The sequence below is a fragment of the Girardinichthys multiradiatus genome, chromosome X, assembly GCF_021462225.1.
Source record: "Girardinichthys multiradiatus isolate DD_20200921_A chromosome X, DD_fGirMul_XY1, whole genome shotgun sequence".
Lineage (NCBI taxonomy): Eukaryota > Metazoa > Chordata > Actinopteri > Cyprinodontiformes > Goodeidae > Girardinichthys > Girardinichthys multiradiatus.
In genome coordinates, this window is record NC_061817.1 from 5,519,127 (window position 1) to 5,536,969 (window position 17,843).

Sequence of the window (17,843 nt, forward strand, 5' to 3'; positions counted from 1 at the left end):
CGGCCTTGATGGCCGGCTATCTTCAACATCTCCTGGAAGTTATGTAAACATGACGCTCTGCTCCCTGCACCCTCCCTTCCCTGAGGACATCTGTGGACCTGCTCAGAACTTTGTGGCCGGTTGATGAACATTCCAACGTACCATCAAGGACAATGGCCTCTGGGACAGTGCTTCATGGACTTACTTGCACACACTCACTTGCACACACACACATGCTCAAGATAAACATATGCACCCCCTCACACCGCCTTCACCGTTCCCAGCATGATGTTGTTTTGTAAACTTGTTGCTTCTTTGTGCTGAGGTTTTTTGCAATCTCAAACTGTATCCTGCTAAGGATAAAGTGTGAAATATGATTTTTTCCCTCTACTTACCTAATGTGGCCTCTTTTCTCATCTAGCAAGGGCAGCGCCTGTGAGTGGGCAGCAAAGCCTCAGTGAGCCGTCCCCCCCTTGTCTTGTGTCATGATGTATGTTTTGATGGGTTGTACTGGAATCATAATTTCCCCTCGGGGATCAATAAAGTATCTTTGAATTTAATTGAATTGAATACAAAAGTAAACAAACCTAACCACACTGAATGAATTAACTGGAAAGGAAACAGAAAATAAACTAGTAAACAAGAAGAGTGCAAAGGAACAAATAATAAAACACAAAGAAACACAAACATACTAAAGAGAAATAAAACTAGAGAATCCAGGGAAGACCAAGAACTATAATAATTACAATAATAATAATAAACCATACAAAGTAATAAGAAAACATCCATAAAAGAACTTAAGAAGTAAACACTAGGAGGCGGAAGAGGGAGAAAAGAAAACATGATACAAAAACCAAAATAGAAACATCTAAGCAAAAGGTAAACAAACACAAAGCCACAGAGTACAAAAATGTCACTCCGTGTCAGTCTGCTCTTTTTCTGTGGTGGAGCCGCACTCTTGGTGGGCAAGCAGACCCTATTCCCCACCCATTTTTCTTTTTAAATGCACACTACAACAACACACATCAACACCACATTTGAGTGGGCGGAGGTAGGCTTGGGGTCTTTTCCCACCCTCTTTTGCTGTTTGCCGTCCGGGGTCAGAGGCCGGGAGAAGGAGCGTGCCCTCTGGTCGGGATCTGGACTATGGTTGAGGTTCGGGTCTTGGGGGTTGTCTGGTGCTGGGGCTGGCTCTTTCGACACTCTCGGGATCGTTTGGATTGCCTTGGATCTCGGTTCCTGGCTTCGGTGCCTGGTCCATCGTTTGGGGAGGCGTCGGGCTCCGGCGAGGGGGTCTTAGGCCTGGCAGTGTGCAGTGTTGATTGAGATGTGGCTTCGCTTTGATGGAGGGGCTGGCCAGCTTGCTTGGTGCGGTGGGGTGTGCCGTGCGTGAGGGTGGGTGGCCGGCATCCTGGGGCTCCTCTGGGATTTGGGTGTAGGGTTGGTGGGGTGCCCGGTCCTTGACGTGCTGTGGTGGCCTTCCTTCAATGCTTCCTTCTGTGGCTCTTGCCCCTGGCTGGGCGCAGGGCTACAGTTGGCGGTCAGGCGGGTGGGTGGTGGAGCATGTCTTGTGCCTGCACTGGTGCGGCTGATGAGATGTGCTTGGCCTGGAGCGGTTGGCCTGCTGGTGCATGTTTCCCTCTCTTGGACTGATGGGCTGGGGCTGCTGACGGTGGCCGAATGGTTGGGTGGGCTTGGCGGTGTACTGCTCTGCTGGCGGTTGTGTAAGGGGGGGGATCAGGGTGGCTGGCTAGGGGGTTGTGTGGGGATTGCAGTTTGCGTGAGGTGAGGCGGGTGAGGCGGTTGTGTCCTCTTCTTGGATGTGGGGTCACCGGCATCTGGATCGTCTGAGCGATGATGGTAGAGCTGAGCTGGATAATGTTTCTGCCTGGGCTATCGTTTTCTGTTGCAGTGATGTGGTGTGTCTGAGTGGTTGCAGGGGCAGGATGGTTGACGCCGGCATTGAGCACTTGCCGCTGGATGGGGACCTCTTGCCGAGTAAGTTTGTCCCATCTTGGTGTGGGGTCGGGGGCTCCGTTGTGAGCTCGGTCCTCGACGGTGTCTGCCCTATTGCGCCTGTGGGCAGGGGATGGGACAGCATTGCCTTGCTGTCGCGGCGTTGCTGTCTCCTTTTGGAGTGTGCCCATGTGCTGTGGGGGGTTGATTCATGTCATTTGGGTTCGGGGGCATGTGTTCGATATCTGTGTCCTGGTTGGGGGTGGCCAGTGGGGAGATTCATGTCGGGTTCATTGGGGGTGGAGGGTTCATGGGGTTGGGATCGGAACTCATTGGGGGTTGGGACTATTTTATTCAGTGGCGGCTCTGGTTGGCGGGTTTGTTTGGACCATGTAGACCCCTCTTTTGTACATGGCCCCCTCCCTGGATGAGGATGGGGGTGGTTGGGGTCCGGGCCGGGGTTGCTTAGGTTCAGGCACGAGCCCGGGCTAGCCCAGACCAGGTTCAGGTGCTGGGGCGGTCTGCCTGTATCCACCCCCGGAGGGAATGGGACCACCTCCTGGGTCCGGGGGCTGGTTGTCCCTATGGGGTATCGGCACCTGGACCTGGGTGTATAGAGTATGTATGGGGAGTGTAAGTGAGTGTACGACATCCATTGTTGTTTGTCTTTACGTTGGGTGCGTGGGTGTGAGTGTTTTATGTGTCAGGTTGGGTCTTGGGCTGCTCCCTCTCCTGGATCAGTTTAGACCCCCATCGAATGAGGGGTCTATTCCCTCCCTGCCACACTGCCCGCCGGTGTACTTGTGGTTCTAGGTATCCGGGGCTGGGTGCTTTGGTGTGTGCTCGCTCACTCCTGCACTCCTGGTGGCTGCTTGCTGGGGCCTGGAGCCCTAGGCTCGGTCGGGCCTCTGCTCTGGGGGGCCTTTGGATGTCTGTGGCTCGGATCTCCTCTGTGGCTCCTCACACTCACTATTGCATATTTTTATGGAGAAACCTTGTAAGCACATGCGGTCTCACACTCAGTCCCACAGGTGTTTAGATTCAGGTGTTGACAGATACACAAATGTTCTATATTGACCCGCATTTACCACTAAATAAATTTGCATTCATAAGTACGTGCACCTTTCGGCAGGTCAGTACAATGTGAAAAAATGGTGCCTCCGAATCCCTCCATTGGCGATGTCTTCCAACTGTACCATAGTTGCTATTGATCCACAATTACGCACAAATTTACGGAGTTATTAATGGACATGTATGACTGGCTACACCTTGTCTAGGGATCATTACACATGACTTGTTAGGCATTAGCCTAATCTGTTGATCCACCACCATTTAATTTTCAGTGAGAATGAAAGTCATCCCTTGTCCAATCTACAAGTGACAGAGAAATATTTACATTTTACCTTGGATTGAGGTTGTTTCCATCTTTTTTTGAGGTGCGTTATGTAATGTTGTATATGGCTAAATTTCTAAGTGATTTTAAACTTAGCTGATCCTGAGAGAAGCAGTGGAGTAGTAGAGAGGTACCGGGAGATTTTGTCATGATGTATGCAAAGAAGCACCCAAGTCCAGAGTGAAATTGGCGAAAATGAAGTTTTTAATACTAATAAAATGCAAAACATAGACACAGGCACAAGGAGATCTGAGCATGGAGAGAAGGAAAAAGGGCATTGTTACGGACATAAAACAGGCAGGCAAACAGAAGAATCCAGCAGGGAAACAAACAGGTGCAGGCTATGTACTATTTAAGGCGGCTGAAGTGATTGCATATGGCTGTGGCTGAGGATGGAAGACTAATAAACATAAATGAAGCTGAACAGAAAACAAAAAAACCTAGAAAAAATATCTAACATCTTTTTTTAAATATTTGTTTTGCTGCACTAATGGACTTGATCTTGTCATCTTATGATGACAATTTCATTTCATTTGAGTTATTTATATAGCGCCAATTCATAACACATGAAATCTCAAGGCAGTTTAAAAAGTCAATTCAATCAAATCATACAGATTTCAAGTCAGGAACATACATTTAAATTGATCCTAATTATCAAAAAATTTAGTGAAATACAGTATATTATTCAAATGTGTTGAAAATTGTCTATCTAGGGAAACCCAGCAGATTGCATCGAGTCGGTGACCTACAGCATTCAACCGTCCTGAAATCAGGCAGAAAGGTTCCAGCCCTGCACAGGTTGTTGTGTCTGGGACTCGAACCAGGGGACCGCTGTTTCGAGGGCTGGAGCCTCTTTACATGGTGGAGCACCACCGCTAACAGATATCTAACAGAAAAATATCTAAATCTAAAATGATGAAGAACAAAACAAAAGAATGAGCTAACAAGAAAAACACCTAGTAATGAAAAGCATAGGGAAATTAGCTGAAGAAGGCACTATCTGAAAAACATAACAGGGGTATGATCAAAATACACAGTCAAATAAAAATCAAAACCCAAATACCTCCACATCGTGGCACATCTTGATTGCTTCAGGTTTCAGTCTATTAGAGTCTTAAGATATTGTGTAGAAACAAGTCAGCTATTCCTTTTTTTGTATTTGTCATTATGGGGTACATAGAGTAAGAAAGAAAAAAGTTCAGAAAGACTTTTAACATTCAAGTAATTTCCATTATGTACAGGAAATCCTTAGGTGAAGCACCAATGAATTCAGACAGCACTTAGTGTGATCTTGACAAGGCCAGGAATTCTATATTTATTCAAGGTAGTGTTTGGTAAGAGAAAAGGCTAAAGCTGGCTAAAGCTGCTCCCCAATAACCAGAGACCCGCACTGGGAGGAATGGACCTTCAGACTCTGGCAGATTCTAGCTCTAAAAACAAACAAAAAAAGAGAAAATATTGATGTTCTCATAAGAAATGCCTCATATCAAACACCCCTGTAAAAACAGAAAACTAAATATCATCAATGTCTTGACTGAACTGTCTTTAAAAAAGTATACATCATTGACCCATGACTGTGGTGTTCAAAACAAGCCTTTTAGTGTTTAAGTAGACGTTTAAATTTAGCCAGGAGGCTAAGGCTAATCAAGAGGTTGTTGTGTTCAGAGGTGGTCCAGAGATGTTAAATGCCTATGACAGAAATGTCATTCTGCATGTGCATGTATGTGATTCTGAGGATCAACTTGGAAGCAGTGGTGCAACATCTACAACAAAATGACAAATAAAAAAAATTAAAAGAGTAATTAGGTGAAACCTCATTTATATACAACCTTTCAAGACATAGATGACAACGTGCTGTACAAAAGAAAAACTGTACATCAATACAGTAAAGACAAAACAATAAAAAAAAAAAGTGCTTTAATTTACCTTCTATTCTATTCTATTGGAGTGGAGGAGGCCGGATGTTACCGACCACATTACTTTGAGATAGAGCTTCAGTCATCCAGGAGAGGGCGCTGCAGCAGTACTGCAACTGGGGAAGAGATTGATTCATGATAGAGATGGATGAGTGCTAAAAAGGCAGAACTGACAGCTGCACAGAAACACACCACACACACCAATTCCATTGTGTTACAACTATCTGATCAAGACTTGTGAAACTATGGAAACTTGTGCAAGACATAAAAGTATATGTAGGTGTTGCTGACCTGTGTCTCAAGTAGACGCAGCCTTTGGTCGTGGTTTCGGATTTCTGTCATCTGCTTCAGAACACTGTCCACCCTGCAGAAACACAACACAGCACAAAAATCAGTTTATCTTAAATAGATTTTCTTGTACTTCAAAGTCTTGTATGTCTCTCACTTTCTGCTTTCAGCTGCATCAGAATCTCCTCTCTCTTACTGCAAAAACAGTATTCAGCTATGATTTTTTTTCAGATTTCATTTGATTTTTTCTTTACATGATCGGTTTTGATGCTTCTCTTTCTTCAGTCGCTCTTATTCTCTTACCTCTTCTCCATCTGACCACACACAATGTGCTCCACAGCCCTGGTTAGCTTTGGACCTTTCCAAAGCAGTTATTAATGCCTGAATTACATCACAAATTAAATAAAAATTTTTTTTTCCAAAAACCTAACATTTATTTTCATTTCATAGTTCCAGACCCTGCTTCTCCTCACATACTCCCACTCTGAGCTACCATCTGTTTGTTGATAAGATGCCCTGACCTTATGATTTATTTTTATTTTTTGGGTTTTTGAGGCACTGTTGGCCTTTATTTATTCGTAGCTTAACAGGAAGAATTGCAGAGAAGGGTCACTTAAAGCACAAAGAGAAGGGGAAGACATGGCTCACGAACTGAACTCAGAACAGCTTCACCAAGGACTAGAACCTCCTGCTGTGGTACACCTGCTCTACTACTGAGCCACTCGGTGCCCCTTTACTGAATATTGTTCATTACTTTGCTTTGTATTATTCGCCTCTGTAAGATTCTCAGATTGTTGTTGTTTTTTCTGTTAATTTAGTTCATTTAATAAGGTTTACCAATACACTTTCACCTTATAGGCATTCTTGTAAATCCTGAAAGAAAAAGATTTTCACAGACATGAGCTTTAAAAAAATTACTCAGTTCTGGGACCAAATGAACTGTTAAGTGGAAGACCATGCTAAAGACTTAGAGGAATACACAAAATATGAGTAACAGATGTCTTCTTATGCTCTGTGAGCAAAAGATGTCCATTTGCCATTTGTATTATTTAAAAGGCATTAAAATAATAATTTGTTGCTAGAATGTTACTGGCTGTTTCTGCAGTTGTTTGTGCTCTTTTTAATCCCCCGGCCAGCTGGTCACATAGCACTTAGACTGAATGTGCTATATATCTATATATATATATATATATATATATATATATATATATATATATATATATATACAGTACAGACCAAAGGTTTGGACACAACTTCTCATTCAAAGAGTTTTCTCTATTTCATGACTGAATATTGTAGCTTCACACTGAAGGCATCAAAACTATGAATTAACACATGTGGAATTATTACTGAACAAAAAAGTGTGAAACAACTGAAAATATGTCTTATATTCTAGGTTCTTCAAAGTAGCCACCTTTTGCTTTGATTACTGCTCCGTACACTCTGGTATTCTGTTGATGAGCTTCAAGAGGTAGTCACCTGAAATGGTTTTCCAACAGTCTTGAAGGAGTTCCCAGAGATGCTTAGCACTTGTTGGCCCTTTTGCCTTCACTCTGCAGTCAAGCTCACCCCAAACCATCTCGATTGGGTTCAGGTCCAGTGACTGAGGAGGCCAGGTCATCAGGCGCAGCACTCCATCACTCTCCTTCTTGGTCAAATAGCCCTTACACAGCCTGGAGGTGTGTTTGGAATCATTGTCCTGTTGAAAAATAAATGATGGTCCAACTAAACGCAAACCGGATGGAACAGCATGCCGCTGCAAGATGCTGTGGTAGCCATGCTGGTTCAGTATGCCTTCAGTTTTGAATAAATCCCCAACAGTGTCACCAGCAAAGCACCCCCACACCATCACACCTCCTCCTCCATGCTTCACGGTGGGAACCAGGCATGTAGAGTCCATCCGTTCACCTCTTCTGCGCCGCACAAAGACACGGTGGTTGGAACCAAAGATCTCAAACTTGGACTCATCAGACCAAAGCACAGATTTCCACTGGTCTAATGTCCATTCCTTGTGTTCTTTAGCCCAAACAGGTCTCTTCTGCTTGTTGCCTGTCCTCAGCAGTGGTTTCCTAGCAGCTATTTTACCATGAAGGCCTGATTCACACAGTCTCCTCTTAACAGTTGTTCTAGAGATGTGTCTGCTGCTAGAACTCTGTGTGACATTGACCTGTTCTCTAATCTGAGCTGCTGTTAACCTGCGATTTCTGAGGCTGGTGACTCGGATGAACTTATTGTCAGCAGCAGAGGTGATTCTTGGTCTTCCTTTCCTGTTGCGGTCCTCATGTGAGCCAATTTCTTTGTAGCACTTGATGGTTTTTGCGACTGCACTTTGGGACACTTTCAAAGTTTTCCCAATTGTTCGGAGTGACTGACCTTCATTTCTTAAAGTAATGATGCCACTCGTTTTTCTTTACATAGCTGCTTTTTTCTTGCCATGACATAAATTCTAACAGTCTATTCAGTAGGACTATCAGCTGTGTACTGTATCCACCTCCTGCACAACACAACTGATGGTCCCAACCCCATTTATAAGGCTTGAAATCCCACTTATTAAACCTGACTGGGCACACCTGTGAAGTGAAAACCATTTCAGGTGACTACCTCTTGAAGCTCATCAACAGAATGCCAAGAGTGTGCGGAGCAGTAATCAAAGCAAAAGGTGTCTACTTTGAAGAACCTAGAATATAAGACATATTTTCAGTTGTTTCACACTTTTTTGTTCAGTATAAAATTCCACATGTGTTAATTCATAGTTTTGATGCCTTCAGTGTGAAGCTACAATATTCAAAGTCATGAAAATAAAGAAAACTCTTTGAATGAGAAGGTGTGTCCAAACCTTTGGTCTGTACTGTATATATATATAGTCAGTCAGTCATTTTCTAATGCTTATTCCATAGTGGGTCATGGGGGAGCTGGTGCCTATCTCCAGCAGTCTATGGGCAAGAGGCAGGGTACACCCTGGACAGGTGGGAGGAAGCCAGAGTACCCAGTGAGAACCCACGCATGCACAGGGAGAACATGCAAACTCCATGCAGAAAGACCCCTGGCTGGGAATTGAACCCAGGACCTTCTTGCTGCAAGGCAACAGTGCTACCAACTGCGCCACCGTGCAGCCCTATATATATATATATATGACTATTATATTATAATAGTCACACAGTTTTTGTCATCTTATATAAAAGTTGAATTTTCCACCTATTTTGTTGAAGTTTTGTTGGGATGCAAATCTGCAAATCTTATTATTTAAAGGTGGGCGCAACAGAAAAAGTTTGAGAACTACTGACCTAAACCGCTGATAATTTATCTTTTTACTCTGTTATACACACAGCTCTACTGACTGGGAATGTTTAACATGTTTTGTAAAGGTCAGTACTTGTTTCACACAGAACATTTATAGGTGGGGCACTAAGATGGCAGAAGTCAACTTTGGACTTGGTCAATCTTGTAATAGCCTGTAGCTTCAGCCTACAAGATCAACTAATCTGGAGTTATACTAAATTAAACTGCCAAGTGAGTTGTCTGCTGCAGGTACGATAAGAAATGCTTCGAAAATTTTAAAAGAACCCTACTTCAAAAATCTTTTATTGTTAACGCTGACTGGTGAATTCAAATTGAGCTCTAAAATGATGTGAGGTGATGGATATTTCCCTTACCTGTGTGCAGAACATTAATTGTTTACCTCAGTTCTAGCTTTGCCACTTCTAACTCTGTGCTCACTGAGGTTCCTTTTAGATTATAAACACAAAATCTCCTGACATTTCCAGTGGTAAAGTTTTTCCATAGAAAACTACACAGATGTTTCACTATTTTACTATGTCTGAAATTAATTCTAAACATTGGACCAAATGCATTTCATGGAGCAATCATGGAGCAACTTTGGCAGACTGTAGGTAATCTAGAGTTCTTGCTATGATGAGGACATCTGGTGTTTTTACTTCTCTTTCTCAGGGATTTTAAAAAATCTTTTATTATAGTAACATGAAAAGAAAATCAAATCATTTGTAAAATGTATCGCTTGTATGTATGAGAAAATGTTTGGATTTTAATTCATAATTTTACATTTCACAACAAAAATTAAATAACCTACTATTTTTGTTTTTTAAATCATGCTCCTGGAAATTAAATCACCTGATTTAAACATAGACGAACCACACAGGTAATCTCGTCTTTGTCATATTCTGAAGGAAATGTATTTATAATCTTTCACCATTCATCCTGTTAAACTGAAAGGTCATAAAATGATGGTCAGCTCTAACCTTTACATGTTTTAAAACAAGAAACAACTCACTTAACAGAAGTCCGCTGAAGTCGTGCTGTGTCGGTCTCTTTCTGCTGCTTATTCTGAGCAGACAGGAAGTCCTCTTTCTGCACAGCCTCCCATGCATTCAGGTGGCTGGCTGTAATGCCTGTCACCTCCAAAACTGAGGATAAAAAAGATCAATAAATGGATGGTGGTGAGAGCAGAAGGAGACATGCATATTTGGACTATGCGTATAAGTCATAAGTATCTTCAGAGACATCCTATAAGGACTGTGTGGAATGCTGCTGCTTTGCTACACTAGCTCCAAAAAGTCTTCACGCTCCTTAAACAGCATCTAGCTGTGTGTAATTTAGCTGTAGATGTTCTGTTTCTGCTCTCAGAGATGTGTTATAGAACACCAGAGAACAAGTAGCATCATGAAGACCAAGGAACACGGAAGACAGGTCAAGGACAAAGGTGTGGAGAATTTAAAGCAGAGTTAGGTTCTAAAACAATATCACAAGCTTTAAACATCTCCCAGAGTTCTGTTCAATCCATCATCTGAACATGGAGAGAGGATCGACCAACTGCAGACCTACCAAGACATGAGGGTCCACCAATCTAAATAAACTAAATAAAGATGGTAAAGATGATGGTAAACTGACAGGCTGGGAAAGGAGGGCATTCATCAGAGAAGCAGCCAAAAGGCCAACTCTGGAGGAGGTGCAAAAATCAACAGCTCAGGTGTGAGAATCTGTCCACAGGACAATTATTAGTCGTGCACTCCACAAAGCTGACCGGCATTCTTGAAGGAAAGTCATGTAATGTTCACAGTTTTTTACAAGCCATCTAGGAGACACAACAAACATATGGAAGGATGTGCTCTGGTCGAATGAGACTTAACTTTTGCTCACATGCAAAATAATCTAACTTGTCTTTAAACTGGTCCATGCAAACATGAGCACATCTCACCTATCTTGTTCTACCTTTATTGACTTTGGCACTGAATAAATTTTAACATCCTTGGCTTATAAATGCCTAAATGGTCTCGCTCCTCTGTACCCTTCTGATTTTCTCCAGCCTTATCTTCCTTTGTGGATGCTTAGATCAGTCGGCCAGCTGCTTTTAGGTGTCCCATAAAAGGCCCCAAAACTTTGGAACACATTGCCTTTAAATATTAGACAGGCATCCTTGTTTCCTGTTTTAAGTATTTAAATTTGCAGTGAAGGGGGTTCAACAAAGAACTGACTCAGGAGAGCTGAAAACAAAAAACATTTCACATTTTCATTTGTAAAAAAAGTTGAAAACCATATAGCCTGTTTTTTTTTCTACTTCATAATCATGTGTTGCTTTTTTTTTAGTAAAATACAATAAAGTTTATGGTTTGACTCTAACAAAAAAAAAAAAAAAACCTTTGTGAGGAACTGTGTAAGACTATCTGCAGGGAGATTTTATCTAAACTGGTCCTTTCAGCATGTTGTTGATTGCTGCTGGTCTTCTACTTATCCAGCTCTTTTTGCTCCTAAATCTCAGTATAGACCCTTCTGGTGCAAGTACATGCCAGTGCAGCAACATCACAATCAACACAGGTGTAGCCAGGCCTGCTAAAATAGAGGGACAAACGGGGTGGGGTTGGGTCAGTGAGCACTGTAAAAGTCAGAGCAGAGCAGATGAAAGAGATTTGGAAGCAGCTGCCTGCCATGGAGGAGAGAGACACAATCGAACTCAGAGTTTTATTTAACTGCATCGCCAACTCCGTCATCAACACCTCCACTTTAAACAATGCGAAACAACCTGTCGGCAGGCCTGAGTGTAGCTTTGAGAAGCCTCTTCTTATACAGCTAAACATTAGTCCTTTTTGCAGACGTCCCCTGCTTTTTACTTGCTAATGTCTCACCAAAGTGCTGACTCTTGAGAGAAGGAATCTTGCGGATGTGTCTCTTGATAAGAATGTGGAGATGGGAGAAGATGATGAAAGGTGGTGCCAGGCAGGGTCTGGAGTGGTACTCCACAATGATGTTGTAACGCTGAAACTTCCAGTAGATGTCACTGTGTTCCTGTACTTTGGAGAAAGTGTAGCTGCAGGCGGAACATGAAAGCATGAAAGAAAGTTGATCCTAGAAGTACAGAATAATGAGATTATGATTGATGTAAAACATCTGGGTACCTGAACATGGCAATGAGTAGGTTAACCAGCACTATGTTGGTAAACAGCAGATAGATGACAAGGAGGATGACAACAAGCCAGTTTGCATAGATACTCAGACATGGTTCTGCTCCTGCCTCAATTTCTGTACGGTTGTCAGTGCAGAGAGGTTGTAACAGTTTGTCAGCTAGAATGAAGAACATCAGAGGACCATCAGTAACCGACCTTCATAGATCTCAGTGATATAAAAATCCAATTGTCCAAGTTACTTTTATAGTTAATAGTCTAATTTTAAATTATTTTCAACAGACTGCAATGCACACTGATTACCAAAGGCTACCTGGGTAATCACTAATGCAACACAGTAGTCAGTTTAACATGTCAACATGGTAATCATTTCTTCTTTTTCTTTTTAAATCATAGTAAAATCCTGTTTTACGGGGACTAATATGTCAAAGACACAGTGTAACACAGAAGGCTGGAAAATAGTTTCAGTGCTGTTTTTATATCTTCTTATACATAGCTGTTAAAGAGAAATCTGAGTGGGCTACAGCCAATCAATGTTTTATGGAAACGGTAGATTGGAAATCGGCCACAAAGTTTCATTGACAAAGTCATGCTCATACAGAATTGTAGGTCAGCTGAGCCAAATCAGAACATTTGTCAACTTGGATGTCAGAAAACTAACTGACAGAATGAAAAAAAAAATGACCTTATACTTTTCCACTGGAAACAAAAACCAGAGGTCAATGGGAATGAGGCAGGGTCCACCCTGGACAGGACACTAGTCCATCAAATGATTACCCAAAGAGAACCTGCGTATGCATGGTAAAGGCATCAAACTCCATGCATGAGTCAGGCTGGGGGTTCAAACTCAAGACTTGTTCCTCAAAGGCAATGATGCAAACTAATCTGCAATGTGTAGGGCCATCTTAAAAATTTTCACAAAATCTTACTTTAGTAAAGTATGAGTAAGACGTGTTGGACAACCATCCATCTATGGAACACCGGTTTCATATCTTTAAATTTATTTAGTCATTCCTCAGAACTGCACTATATTGATATACAACAACTAATGACATTATATAATGTCATAATTTCAATTCTAGGTGTCAGTAGTAATTTTGAAAGGTATTTTATTGTAAGACAGAATGACAAGAAATCCTATATTATATAATATGTATTTTATGATGTGTAAAAATACTTACCATCCATTTCATTAATAGGGATTTGTCCAAATATGTGCAAATATGGCCTGTAGAACACTCTGCGGAAAATCCAATTGGGTTGGGGGTCGTATGTGAAAAGGAGAGCCTGATGGGCCACTCCATAGGCCGCAAGCCAAACACCCAGGAAGAAAAGGAAGAAAAAAAGATCTTTCACCTAAGGGGAACAAAGGAAGATAAGTGTGGGAAGTTGGTGGAATCCTGGCAAGTGACTCAGTGAGGGACTTCAGAAGGAGGTATTGCATGCATGTAAATATGACCCCGATTATGCATGTTCCATTAAAAAAAATGTTTTCTCTAAAACTAACTTTATTTTCATACCTGTACAGAAAAGTGTGGATGCTTACGAACAACTTGGGGTAAGTGGTGATGAGGAGGTGCCCTGTGCATAACTATTGTGGTGAAAAAATCTGATAATTCCCTTGCTATGTCACCTAATATTGTCAGACCTGATGAAAGTTTCCACTTCCTCTCCCTGTTCCTTCTGCTGCAGCCGTCTCAAAGATGGTTTTCAGATTAGGGAGACAAGATAAAGATGCCATTCTAGGCCTTGAATTCTATCAACATGCCCGGGAAGGATTCCCAGATCCAAAATATATTAAAGCTGATTTGAGTGACGGTCACCGATCTCTTCCTTTGTTAAATACGAATATTTCAGTAAGTCACTGCTCTAATTGATCCCAAATGTTTTCTATCAGGATAAGGTCAGGACTCTACACTCTAAAGACCAGTGAAACTCTCCCAAGGTAAACTTGTTTATCTATATCTTTCTGGTACTTGCCTTTTTCACTGTTGCACATTCAAGTTGGAACAAGAAAGGACCATCCATAAACTGTTCCAGCAAAGTTGGGGGTACAAAATTATCCATAATGTATTGGTATGCTGCAGTATTAAGAGTTCCATTTAATAGAATTAGTGCCCCTTTTTATTAAGTAAGTAATTTTTATAGCACCTTTTACAGACAAAAATCACAAAGTGCTTCGCAAAAAAAATTTATTATAAAAACAACAAATTAAGTAAAAGCCTGTCTAAATAAGTACATCTTTAGATGTTTTTTAAGATTTAGTAGAAAACATGGGGCACATTGATAGTGGAAGGGAATTCCAGAGCCTTGGAGCCATCGTCTGAAAAGCCTGATCTCTATGGGTCTTGAAATGAGTCCAAGTCTCCACAAAGCAAAAATATTACAGTCCCGTGTGTCTTTTTAGAAACGTACCCTGGCCCATACCTCATCCACCTTATTGTCCAAGGAATAAACATTAGCAAGCAAGACACAGGTGGACAATGTGGTCTCCGTCTCAATTGGTTTCGGACCCGACTTGTCTCCCTCTGTGCTTCAGCGTCCTTTGCTGAGGTAAGTTGTATGTAGCTCCATGTTTAAGAATCCCTGATGGCCAGGTGGAGCTTTCAAGTGCACTAGAATGGACTTGTTCAATAGTGTGTGCCATGTTAAATAGTGTATCACGCTCATAACAGATTAAATGACCACTGATGGCGCCGTATGAATCAAAATAAAACGTTGCTAGGAGGATTAGTGGAATCCCGGAACTACAGTGAAATCAAGGAGATGTAGTTTGATCAGTCATTTCTTTCTGGGTAAATGGGCCTAACACAGAAAACTCTGAATGTCATGAAATCTTTCAAAATGATCAGTTTTATGTGTTGTGCAGCTTTCTTAAATACTTTTGCAACCCAGGGTTCAAATTTGGAGCTGTCTGAATGAACAACAGGTGCTTATAGGTCTTTTAGTGGAAAACGCAATTATATTGCTTCCATTGAAAGACACAAGGCATTTGTTTACATGATATACAGTGTACTCATTTTTGTCACAGGGATGTGTTAAATACATTTATATGTTTACAGACTATGTTCAGTTTACCATAATGACGTATGATTCCAACATGAAACATGTGAAATAATTGTGGTTTTACTCCAACAATGTTGAATGAAAATCTCAATTTCCACAGTTAAATCAAAGGGATCCTAATGTATTCATTTTAAATGCTATTCTGCATTTTGCGGCCTGTTACAGTTCAAATACCACAGAAATAGATAGAAGTTAATCTGGTTGCATGCTGTCTGCGCACTTAGCTGCTGTTTTAGTCTCTTCTCGAAGCATATTTTAGTGATCTTTGAATCATATTTCAAAGATAACTATGCCGGTGGGGGTCTTCGATCAGTTTATGAATCTTCTGATCTTCTTGTATCAGACAGATTTCCAGCTTTCAAGCTCTTCTGGGAATGGCTGTGTGGAGGAAAGGTTCGCCTGCAAGTTTTTGTCTCTCCAGATATGCGCCTTCGTTGCGTCGTCCCGTTAGAGACGCTGGAAATGGCTGCAAAAACTTGGTTTCCTCAGCTTTTTATAGCTCCGATGATGTCAGCTTGTCAACATGTTGTCAAATGTTAGGGCAAATACTGAGCTGCGCATGTTGAACTGCGCAGCCCAGTCAGTCTATCCGACCAAAATGGATGACCTCGACACCCCAGATGGCGACCTTGAGTGAGTTTTTGGCTATTTCTGTTTCCCTTACACTTATACTGAGCCTGGTTCTGCTGGAGGTTTCTTCCAGTTAAAAGGGAGTTTTCCTTTCCACTGTCGCTACAAAGTCAATGCAAGCGACTTCTCACTGTCTCTACATGCTCATCCAGGAGGAGTGAATGCTGCAATTCACTGACTCGATGCAATCTGCTGGGTTTCCTTAGATAGAAATACCTTGAATTTGATAATTAGGATAAATTACAATGAATGCACCTGACTAGAAATCTGGGTGATTTGATTGAAATTATGTTTTAAAGTGCCTTGACACAATGTGTTGTGAATTGGCGCTATATAAATAAAGTGAAACAAATTGAATATTCCTTATAAATGTAAACATATGGTTTCAAAGATTTCAAACTTTTTCTGCACACTTCAATATAATTTCTCTTTAAAAAAATACTTTTATTAGTTGTGAGCCGTTCCGTTACCATTTTTCCAAGAATGATGATTTTGGGTCCAAGTTGTTTGTGGATGGCAAAAATGTGGATCAGGCGCAGTGTGAAGACCATGTAGTCTATGAACATCACAGCTTGCCCAAGTTTAAATGACCAGGGAAACATCCTGCAAATAAAGCAATCGGTTATTGATCTTATTTTCCTTAAGGCAGTGCACTATACATTGTATTACATGTATATTGATATCAGAATCATCTTTATTTGTCACGTTTGTGCACACGAACAACAAATTTGGCTTCAGTTCCAGTTGCTCTAAATAGCAATTGGAACCGGAGCCAAAACTGTCTCCATTTAGAGGGACAGTTTTTTTCTGAAACTGAAATAAAAAACAAAATCTGTATGTAAATATACAGTGTTTTCATGAAAAAGAAGGACATGGTTGAAGTGTGCAAATATGCATGGTATCTATCTGGGCCCTCTAACTCTGAAGTGAGTGGGGGCGCAATGTGCACTGTGGAGGGTGTTTTTTGGAAGTCCACCATCATCTCCACATTGCTCCAGGTGGTTCTGACCACACAGTGTTGATGGTTTGTGTGTTGGAGAAGATTCTCCCCAGCTTCTCCTGCTGCTGCTGGTCATACAAGCTGGCGATCCACTGAAAGGTAGAGGCCAGTACTTTTACGCTGGGTGAGCTTCAGGTGGAGGATGTCTGGCTTGGTGGTGCTGAAGACTGAGCTGAAGTCTACAAACAGGATCCTGGTGTACATCCCTGGGTGGTCTAGGTGGAGCAGGATGAAATGTAGTCCCAAGTTGACTTGGGACTACATTTCATCTGCTGCTGACCTGTTTGCCCAGTAAGCCAACTGCAGGGGATCCTGCAGATTTCATGACCACAGATGTCAGGACGACAGGTCTGTTTCTTGGGGACTGGGATGATGATGGAGTGCTTGAAGCAGGTGGGAACCTCACACAGCTCCAGTGACTGAAGAAGAAATGAGTGAACATATCGGGCCAGTTGGTTAGCACAGGCTTTCAAGACAAGAAAGGGAGACATTATTAATTCCGGCAGCCTTCTTGATGTTTTGATGCTGAAAAAGCCTTTTTACATCTTCCCCAGAGATCTTAAGTCCCGACAGGGGGATCTAAGGAAAGGATGGCGGTTGGTGCATTGATAGCTTTTGTTTTTGAATGCGATGTGGAGGAGCTGGTGGGAGGTGTGAACATCTTCTTTTCAAACCTGCAGTAGAAGCTGTTGAGGATTCAACTCAGGGTGGAGGTGTAGGCAGTAAGGTTTCTCAAACCATTCCAAACTGAAGCTAGATTGTTAGCTGAAAAGCTGCATTTTTAGCTTCTTGCTGTAGCTTCTCTTAGCTGCCCTGGTACAGGTTCCTTATAGTGTTTGTAGATTTCAGGAAAAACAGGAATAGGTCAATCATCTCCTTTTTTGTTCACAATCAAGATAAGCTGACTGTTTCCACACCATGCCACAAAGTGGTCCACCATCTCCACGTACTCAGCTTCTTGTTCATCTCGGATGCACCTCATGATAACAGAATCATTGAGTATTTCTGCAGATGACAGGAGTCTAACTTGTACTAAAGGTCTGAGGTAAGCGAAAAGGAATAGTGAGAGTACAATCCACTATGGTGCTCCTGTGCTGCTGACCACCTGGTTTGACCTACAGCCCTTCAGTTTTACAAGCTGTGGTCTGTTTGTCAGGTAGTTAATGATCAAGGTGATTGTTCAGGCCTCCACCTGAGTCTTC

General features: G+C 41.9%; 1 pseudogene; it reads right to left on the bottom strand.

Annotated features, from left to right (window-relative positions):
* Positions 1–4,228: 4,228 nt before the first annotated feature.
* LOC124862635 overlaps positions 4,229–17,843 on the bottom strand; it is a 64,766-nt pseudogene continuing 51,151 nt past the window's right edge.